This window comes from Saccostrea echinata, unplaced genomic scaffold (assembly GCF_033153115.1).
Source record: "Saccostrea echinata isolate AGI-Se365-2 ecotype Australia unplaced genomic scaffold, CSIRO_AGI_Sech_v1 ptg000040l, whole genome shotgun sequence".
Taxonomy (NCBI): Eukaryota; Metazoa; Mollusca; class Bivalvia; order Ostreida; family Ostreidae; genus Saccostrea; species Saccostrea echinata.
This window is the reverse complement of record NW_026889789.1, coordinates 61,713-72,677: the sequence shown is the minus strand read 5'-3', so window position 1 is coordinate 72,677 and position 10,965 is coordinate 61,713. Positions and strand designations below refer to the sequence as shown.

The following is a 10,965-nucleotide window of genomic DNA, read 5'->3' as shown; positions in this document are numbered from 1 at the left end:
CTTCAGCCACAAACAGATCATCAAAGGCCGACTTGCATATCCGATATACACAAAGCTATAAATCGCTACAAATCTACTGACTATGATCTAAAGCCATGTTAGCTATCAACATATTGGATTTCTTCTCTTTTGATGAAATTTATCATAGAACTGCTTTACCCGAAAAGAACATTTATCTTAAATATATATGATGATTCACTGTAGTGCATACAGTACCAACCGGACACAACCTGACACCTAAGCAGTCCCAGAAAGCAGTCACAGGGACTGCTTTGGGACCGCTCTGGGATTGCTGTGGGACTGCTCTGGGACCGCCATGGGACTGTTGTAAGACTGCTCTAGCAAGCAGACCCAGCAGTTCCTGGGACTGCTTTCTGGGACCGCTTTGTTCACTCATGCGTGGAAAAGGTTCTGAATGACATAATAGCTCCGCCCCTTGGTATTCAGAATTTAAAGGCTCCCTGTTGTTGTTTTGTTTACTTTCAGCAGAGAGGTGTATAAAAAATAAGGAAATAAAAAAAAAAAACAAGGATTTCTTACAAAATTTTGACAAGTATAGATAGATATTCATGTAATTACTTAATGTCTTAAGGGGCTATAAATTTACACTATTGTAGTCTAGAATTAAAAAAAATTAATAATATATTTAAAAAAAGAAAGTAATTAAAAAGGGAAGTCAGGAGATGATTTTATCCCTTAAATTAAATTTTAATAGAAGTGTTTTGAAAACAATTATCTAGGCCTCTTTAAATAATTAATGCTGTCGATTTATGTATTAAAGTTTGCATTAGCACTATTTAAAAATAACAAAAAACAAACAAACTTGTCATTACAGTAAGATATCTAGAGGGACTTACTGTACTTGATTTTTTTTTAATTATAAAAGGTAAAACCATGCTAAAAAGTGGATTCGCGTCTATTTTTTTACCGCCCTAAAAAATCTGATTTATTAAATGACCATAAAATAAAACTATTCTACCCATTCTTCCGTCATATAAACAATGTGAACAATTACTGGGAATTTATTAATGAATTAGTTTTTAATTTATAAACAAGTTATTAAAAGAGTACATTTATTTAAAAAAAAAACAATTGAAAATATTGGGAATTGTGACTTATTTCTTAATTTTGTTTTGTTAGTGTTTACCTGGCCGATTAATAAAGAGAAAAACAAGTGTATAAAAGGTGTCAACACCTGAGGTTTCAGTCGTCTTTGGGCATGATTAGCAGAAAGTCAATGAATGGTATCAGTGTTACACATTATTGAACATGCTGGTCAAGATTGACACTATTTTCAACCTTTGTTCTGCAAAAAATCTTTGTATCAATCAATGTGTATAATTTATTTCGGGATTTATTAAATTTGAATTTTCGGGGACTGCTGTGGGACTGCTCTGGGACAGCTGTGGGACTGCTTTAGCTGTCCCAGAGAGCAGTCCCCGGGATTGCTCTGGGACTGCTTTGTGTCAGGTTGGATCCGGTTGGTACTGTAAGTCTTTAGAAGTGGACCTCTTAAGCAATGATGCAACAGGTAAGACTACGAAATCCTTTTTTTTTTGGATCCATATATGTCGGGGAGTTTAGATTACCTACAAAAGGACATTCAAATATTATCGATCTTTGACCATGGACTGTACAACATTTCTACTTGACAAATTTTATTTCAATGAATAATTGTATTTATGTGCAACATAAAGTAATTTATACCATCTCGGTTATTCTACTGTTATTAGAGATTTTTTCCGGAATTTTCAGTGCCGCAATTAATTCTTGCTTCTATACATTTGTAACTTGATCTTGTTTATCTCCAGACCATGCATTATGTAGCCTTTCCAAATAACGCCATCTTTGTCAAGAACGATAACTCTAATCTATTGCAGAACTTGTTCAGAGTCGGCCATGTTAACTTAGATGACTCGGAGTGAGTAAGTGTCTTTTGTTTTTTAATTAATTTAAAAAAGATAGGACTTTGACATAATAAAACTTAAGTAATGTTGATAAGTTTTGAGTAAGCATCATCCTTCAAACATTTTTCTGTTTTAGGAAATTCACGTAAATCATGAATATTGGCATTTTATGATACACACGGACGTAATGAAAAAAAGAAAGAATTTTTTTTTGAAGGATAATAATAGAGTACGCTCAAGTTTCACACATTTTCATAAAGGATAGAGATACTGTTTCAATATGTACAAGTACTGGAATTTTGGAATCTATGGATTTTTCTTGCTGATTTTTTAAAGAATAATTGCCCATGAATGGGACTAGAAAAATATTGAATACAATGGCAATTTGATGACATACGTTTTGTTTCCTACAAGAATTAATTGATATATGTAAACTTTGCATATAAAATATATATTTACGACAATTCAAGTTAAGGTTTGGTTTATTTACTTCATTTTATGCCTCCCAATAGTTTCATCAGTTATTACAATTGAGTTACCCCCCTTTCTTCATAGTCTGTTTCAATCAAGGAGTGTGAATATTAGGTTCTTTTCCCTTTTGCAGATAAATTTCACTTGTTGGAATGCTTTGAGTATGAACTGTAAATAGAAAAATCTTTGCTGGATAATCAAGGTAATAAGAATTTCATTGAATGAATGTCATATTGTTTACATCCAATGATCTCCAATTTTATAACCTCACAAGCATAAAAGCATTTTTTTTCCAGATTTCACTGATTACCTAGCCTGAGACATTGTGTATATATTCTTTCACCTGTTTGTTTATTCCTGTACATACAGTTAGTGTGGAAAGTTGAAGGTAATTTCTGTTCAATATAAAGAACAATACTAATGAACTCCGCTAGATATATAAAATGTAACAATTTATTAATATAATTCTTGGAAATTAATCATGTAAAATGTAATTTTGTTAAGTTTAAGTATATTATTAATTTTACTTTCAGATTCATCTTTCATTTTTCGTCATTGAGGATTTTTACCAAAGATATTAAAAAAATATAGAAAAATAATTCTGTTGAGCTTTTAAGGTATGTACTTTTTGAATAATACACAGGGATCACTTATCATGGCACTTGTCCATCTGTCGGTCAGAAGAAAATAAATACAATTGCAGGCGACACTATCTCTATGAATTATGTATGTGTGTTATGTGTGTGTATTTGTCTAGTGTTTGTCTTGTTTTACTAACAGTATGATCATTTCTTTCAAAACAGCAAACATAGTATGTGTACATAGGGTAAATATATTTGTTTATAACTAACTATTCATAATCAGAATGTCCCTAACGAACAAATTAGTGATCGAAATATACGACAGATGCAAAGGAAACATTAATTCGATCCAGAGTGATATATGCAGTGTTATTGGTAAGAGTAGGGAAGAAATTGATAAAAAGTCACTTTATGTAAAAATTAAAAGAACTAAAGCAAAGATGGAACGGCTTAGAGGGGAAAAAAATAGCGAATGTGATTACTTTTTGAAAAGTGTCTTTAAAATGCCAGTGAGAGATTCAGCATGTGTAACATCCAAATCTGACCCACCACCACCACTGCAACCACCATCCCCTCCTCCAACAGATGAGAGTATCAAAATTATTCATTTACAAAAAAAAATAGTGCTGTTGAAAGATCACCTGCAGAAAATGAAGTCCAAAAGATATGAACAAGCGATACAAAGAAAAGACAGAATTATTAAAACATTAAGATCAAAATTACATGTAACAAGGAAAATGAAGAGAGAAAAGGAAGAGAAGATAGACAGGAAAGAAGACAAAAAAGTATGTGTTGAGAAAATTATGAAAGACAGAAGTGTTCAATGTAATTCCTTAAACGTGATTTTAAATGATTTAAAAAAAGAACTTGATATTTTACGTTGTGAGAGAGAGGAAGAACAGGAAGAGAGTGAGAAAGTGAAAGTTTTAGATTTTAGAGAAAATACTAGAGGCAGACCATATGACCATAGAATTAGGGAACTTATTTATTTTTTTAGATCACATAACATTGGCATTGAACATGTTGAGCCAGTAGTTAATGCTGTTTTATCTTTAGTGAATTTTAAAGTGAAAGAACTACCATCTAAGAGTACAAATGCAATTTTTAGTAATGAAATGGGTATTTTATGTAAAAAACAATTGAAAGAGAAGTTTTTAAATACACAGAATTTAACCATGCACAGAGATGCGACTACTAAAAAAGGTAGACATTTTTATGGTTTAAAAATAGCTACAGATGAAAATATTTTTACAGCTGGATTGAAAGAAGTAAGTGACGGCAAGGCTGATACTTACGTTCAAACTACTTTGAATATTTTAAATGAAATAACTGATGGTCAGTCTTGTGATATTTTAAATAATATTTCCAGTTTTATGACAGATCGTAGTGTTACAGAAGAGAAGGTGAATAATATTTTAATGAACAAATGCAGGGATGATTTTAATTGTGACAAAGATTTTTATTCTTTTAAATGCTCTGTACATGCTCTTTTACAGTTCTCAGACCAGTGTTTGAAAGAAATTTTAAATTTTGAAAAAGATGTAAATATTACTTTTAACAATGTATCTTGTAAGATTAGAGAGTCTTATACTTTTTATCTTATTTCATGTGTATCAAAACTTTTTTTAAAGATGGAACAGGCGATCCTTTTTTAACAACTACTTATATTAAGGAACAAGGTATTGATACAATTCCTCTGGTGAAAGTGAAAGGAAATAGATTTAATGTTTTGTTTTATAATTCCTTGGGAATTTTTTGTCTAAGAAAACATATTTTACAGTACTTGTTATCTTCAAAGGGCACTTTGAATTCTGTTACTGATTTTATTGTGTGTGGCTTACAAAATAATTATATTTTATGTATTTTAAGAGCACTTGGTATTTTATGCAAGTCCTTTACTGAACCTTATTGGTCAAAAGCAGAAGAGTTACCCAATGCTTTGTCTATGGGCAGTGTTTATAGAAGGGTAGTTGAATTTTTAGATCTTTGTATACAGGAACCCATTTTACTTTTATCAAGGAAAATTACTCTGTTTTATGGTCCTTTCTTACCAAATGATGAATTTGAGGATGTTTTATATGATGATTTTAATAATGATATAACATGTTCAATTTTAAAAAAGTTTTGTGTATCTTTAAAAACCAAGTCATTAGCTCTTTTTAGTCCCTTTATACAAGAAACAGGAAATTTTTTTAATCCATCTGAAGATGTTTTAAATAAGTGCAGTAGTTGTGCCACCAATAATATTTCGGTGGAGAGACTTATGGGAAGACTGGACAAAAAAATGATAGACGCACCAACATCTACTGTTTTTAGTGTGGAAAATCACATCTTATTTTGTGATAACAATACAGATAAGTGGTTAAAGGAAAAGACAACATCAGAAAAAAAAAGAACTTTTGTGTAATATTAGGAAGGAAGGAAGGGAAGCTTTATCAAAGAATAAATTGGAAAAAAAATATTATTTCAAAACCATCTGAAAATTATTAATGAACGACAACAGAATGTACAGGCCATTAGAGAGCGAAAAGAAAGAAAGGTGAACGAAGCCGTAGATTATATAACTGATGATGGATTATGGGATACTGAAAATAAAGTTGATAATGCCTTAGGTGAGATAAAGAAGAAGACAGAAAGAATAACAGCAGTCAAAAAGCAATTAAATTTATACAAAACAGTATTTCCACTTGCAAAAGAACATAAAATTTTAACAAAATTTTCAGAGAAAGGAAAAATTTTTACCCTCGAGAAATTGGTAGACAACTTAAAGTGTATCATCATACTGAAAAATGAAGGGACTCAACATGAAGTAAACCCATCTACTTTAGTTAATAAACTTATTCTTCATGTGTGGACAAATAGTGATTTCGAAAACATTGAATGGAATGGAGAAATCATTGGTTATGAAAATGGAATATTCAAAGTAATTTATGATTATTTCAATATTAAGCGTTTAATATGAAGTTTACACTAAACCTGTTTTGAAATGGTATAGTGTGTTTGCATGTAAGTAAATCACATAATGAAAATTTGGTAAATCACTGTAACAATTCCACATCCCATGACCTATTTAAGATGTGTATTGTATTCATAAATGATAATTATGTATACAATGTCAAGTTATATTTGAAAATTTTCTTCATGTATAAATAATATTTTTAAGACAATTTTTCTATTTCATTCAATGAAAACAGGACAAGGAAGACGACATATGTTATTAACATCATATTTTCATCATCTGACTTGACTTTGTAAACAATTCGATACCCTGTGTTAATGAATTTCAGTATGCCTGCATTACTGATTACTACTATATACTTTTCTTCCTTTCACATATGTTATATTTTCTGAAGTATTTATAACATATTGAAGGTGTTTAAAATTGGGCATGGAGTGATGAACAGTACTTAAAAAACATACACTTTATTTGAAAAGTAAAGTGTACAATAATTATCATGTGTAAACATTTTGAAGTTAAAAATTAGCAACATATTTTCATATCTTGTATTGTTTACATTTCCAGACAATTAATTGTTTATAATTTTCTATTTAAGACTATCTTCTCAAAACTCATCACAGTTCATTACCATGAAGCGTAACATAACATGGTGTGAGGTTAATAAAATTTGAGCAATATAGTGTGCTTTAAATAGATATAAAAGATATCAAACTTTAATTTTCATGTCAACTCTATACCTATATATGTGTGTCTTGTATTTGTAATGTCTTACTTTGTGTACCTGTCTGTGTCTTTAAGCAAAGTAGATTTTAAAACAATTTCCCTCATTATAAACACGACTAACTTATACAAATATATTATAATAGGTGCAGTATTGGCTGGATGGTTGTGAGAAGGATGATGATGTTTACGATTTAACAGAACAGGAATTTTATACAGATTTGAAGGAGGGAAATTTGTTCATCCTCAGTAAGTGCCTTTCACGATTACTGCTTAAAATCATTTTTTTTCTGGAATGTGTAATTTATTTGTTTGATTGAAATTTTAATATTATTTCATTATAACTATGTAACATACAAATATACAAATAATTCTTCCTTAAATGAGTATTTATTTCATTTTTAGATAGTACAAAGTTGGATCACTGCTACACAAAGTTTTGAAAAAAGACTATAAGGTTAATTGAATGTTTAGAGTTATCTTCCATAAAAATGCATTATCATTCTTTGAAAGTACAGTCTTATATTTATTATTGGATTGCCTCCCTTTTTGAACAACTGTAATATTAAAAGAATTTTAAAGTACTTTTCATTTATTTATGATTTCTTTTTTCATACTCTGAATGACCCAAAATTTCTTGAAGTCTTAAGTATTGTTAGTAGAAACATATTTATAAGTCTTAAATTTTGTTTTTTTTAAGGTTTTACAATTTTAGGTGGAAAGGCTACATTATGATGGAAACAAATTTTGGATTTGGATTTGTTTATGTATCTGAATTGATTTACATTCTCCCACCGTTTCTTGGACTTGTAATATTGTCCGCTGTTCAACATTTTTTGGATATTGTTTACAAACATTGTGTAAGTATATATCCGTACAAAAACATGTTGTGATCTTGAACTAACGTTATGCCAATGTTTTGTGACTACGTGACTTTTCAGCCCATGCTGCGATGATAATAGAATGGCACTTTAGAAAAACATGATTTGGTGATATTCTTCTGTACGTGGATGAAAAACTGTATTCGAGTGACATCACATCGTTTTATGTTTTAAACCTTGATACAGGTATGATGGGCAGCACTTGCTAAAAGTGCGCGCAAGGCACAAGCTACGCAACAGACTTTCCAAATGTGGATTTCTTATCAACCGTGCAGTATCAAATGATTTGTGTTAGAGAAACAGTGGACGAGATTTATCATGAGCTGATTGAATTTGTCATTAATCTACATTTAAAAAATAACAATGGAAAAGCTACATCAACGCAGTGAACAATTTAAACAGGATCCTGCACTCCTGTATGGTCGGGGTTTAATTTTAGCAGGATCCGGTACTCCTGTATAGTCGGAGTTTAATTTTAGCAGGATCCTGTACCCCTATATGGTTGGGGTTTAATTTTAGCAGGATCCTGTTCTCCTATATGGTCGGAGTTTAATTTGAGCAGGATCCTGTACTCCGATATGGTCGGAGTTTAATTTGAGCAGGATCCTGTACTCCGATATGGTTGGAGTTTAATTTTTGCAGGATCCTGTACCCCTATATGGTCGGGGTTTAATTTTAGCAGGATCCTGTACTCCTATATGGTCGGAGTTTAATTTTAGCAGGGTTCCTGTACTCCTATATGGTCGGAGTTAAATTTTTGCAGGATCCTGTACCCCTATATGATCGGGGTTTAATTTTAGCAGGAACCTGTACTCCTATATGGTCGGAGTATAATTTGAGCAGGGTCCTGCACCCCTATATGGTCGGGGTTTAATTTAAGCAGGATACTGTACTCCTATATGGTAGGAGTTTAATTTTAGCAGTATCCTAATTCTAATTTAATTTTTACATTATTAAGCAGGATCCTGTACCCCTCTATGGTCAGGGTTTAATTTTAGCAGGATCCTGTACTCCTATTTGTTCATAATTTAAATTTAACAAGTTCCTGCACTCCTATATATGGTTAAGGTTTAATTTAAACAAGATCCTCTACTACTATATATTTTTGAGGTTTCATTTAAGTACCAAGTAGAGTCCTGTTCTCCTATGTGGTCGGAGTTGAATTTTAGCAGGATCCTGTACTCCTATAATAGTATATAGTCAAATTTTTATTTTAGCAGGATCTTGTACTTCTGTATAGTCGGAGTTTAATTTTTAGCAAAATCCTGCACTCCTTTATGGTTGGGGTTTAATTTTAGCAGGATCATATACCTCTTCATGGGAGGGGTTCAATATTAGTAGGATCCTTTACGTCCTATATGGCGAAGTTTAAGTTTGCAGGATATTGCACCCGTATATGGTTGGAGTTTTATTTTAACAGGATCTTGCCCCCAATATAGTGGGATTATGGTTAATTGTTGTTATTCATAGACTGAGGAATAATAAATTATGCAGTATATATGTTTTAATTGGAATGTTTGTGCAAGATGTTGCGCCATACCCAGGGTTAAAAATTGAATTACTAGTAATAAGGAATTTCAATTTATGTGCCCTTGCATGGTTGGAGTGTCTCTTAGCCTGATTACTGGTTTATTATTGTGCCCCTATATGACTGGGATTTAATTTCTAGCTAGTATTACTGCTTTATTGTTGTACCCATATTAGTTCTGAATGTTTTTCTAGCTAGGATAACTGGTTTATTAATCTGTAAATATGCGGTTGGAGTTTATTTTCTATCTAGGAATACTGCATTATTGTTAGCTGCTTTATGGCTGGGGTAATCTTAAGCAATAATTATTGCCTTGTTATTATGCCCCAGTACAGTGTATATGGATGGGGTATTTCTCCAGGCTATGATTACTGGTTTATTATGGCACTCATTAGACATAATGATTTGGTTCCATAATCTATTCACATAAATATCTATGCCCTAGTAGTTGTTTTTTCCCCCTGACATTTATATATGGTGTGGTATATTGTGTGCCTGCTATGTTGTTGAAAATAAATTTAAAACATTCTTTTGCTCCTATATGCAAGGATTTTAAACCTTCCTCATATTAAACTTGAGAGGGGAGTGTTTTACCAATCCTTTATGGTTTGGGTACATTTCTCGCTCCTATGATGTAGGTACTGTAAGATTCTTATGCCCCTATTTGTTGGTAGAGAAGTGTATTCCAGCATTGTAATACATCTCTTGTAGAACTTTACTTTAAGCATTCCTGGGAATGTTACGTTTAGAATTAAGAATTATTCTAAATTATTACTTCAGAATAAGTTTTGTTGAATAATATTTTATTTAGATTAATTGTAATTCTACATGTTCAAAGTCAACTACTTTAATGTTACCTGTGACATGCATTAACTTCTAATACAAATATTCAGATTATTATTACTAATTACTGATGATTATATGCATACACTCATATTTTTAGTTTGTAAATATCTATTTATTTACTAAGATTCTTGAATTCCTATGTTTCTATAGAGTCAAATCAATTAGTGCATTAATATACACATACTGGGTTTACTATTAACTGCTTGTTTTAGCACCATGTTATAAATGCAATCAAAAATTTTCTTCAAATTTAGTTTCAAATGAACATGGAAACATTGGTGAATCTTTAGGAATTTCACTTGGTAAGATTGCAAATCTTTTTTGTTATATCCCTATCTGTGATAGCTACTGAGTTTATCCAATAGTGCAATGCAATTTTATTTTGATAAAATGGTAGTTGTTTGAAATCTTCAAAATAATTTAAATTATGTATTTCATCAAGAAATTCCAGGGTTAAAGACACCACATAAGAATATATACCAAACCAGCACAGTGTGATACTAGTTGTATTTATAATCGTTTAAAAAAATATATTAATTGAATGACTTTACTAATTTTGTATCACTCATACCATGATCATTTAACTTTTTCTGGATGCCATAGATTTTCCTCTTAAATTTCTCACATATTAACATGTTTTGTAGCATGGACATTTGTGGAGACAGACCTTACAATACAACCAACTCATATTTAGAGACAATTTCTTGAATCATAATCCAAGGATTAAATAACCCAGTACAATTTAGATTTAAGGGTGTTCCACACCTATCAGGTGTGCCTAATATTCAGTTACCCACAGTGCCTCAGATGTTATTTCAGTTAAATCTGTCTAACAGGTCAATTATAGACATTTCAACTGTACTTTTGAATTCATTGTTTAATAGTTTATATTTTTCCTTTAGTGCAGACTGTCTGATTCAGCTAAATATTATATCATTTAGTAGTTTCTTGTTAAGTTATACCAAAATGATTTTGGCAGCATTTCTGAATAAATTGTTTATCTACTGTTAACTGCAATGTCATTTTGAGACAGCATTTCTGAGAGTATAATACTCCATTTCGAACTACAGTG

At 31.2% G+C, this 10,965-nt stretch overlaps 1 long non-coding RNA gene across 1 annotated transcript; it reads left to right on the top strand.

Annotated features, from left to right (window-relative positions):
* The first annotated feature begins 2,511 nt into the window (after positions 1–2,511).
* LOC133200662 (uncharacterized) lies at positions 2,512–6,881 on the top strand. The gene is made up of 4 exons (XR_009722986.1): positions 2,512–2,580; positions 2,675–2,766; positions 2,912–2,995; positions 6,785–6,881. It is a non-coding gene; the product is annotated as an uncharacterized LOC133200662 (long non-coding RNA).
* Positions 6,882–10,965: the final 4,084 nt, after the last annotated feature.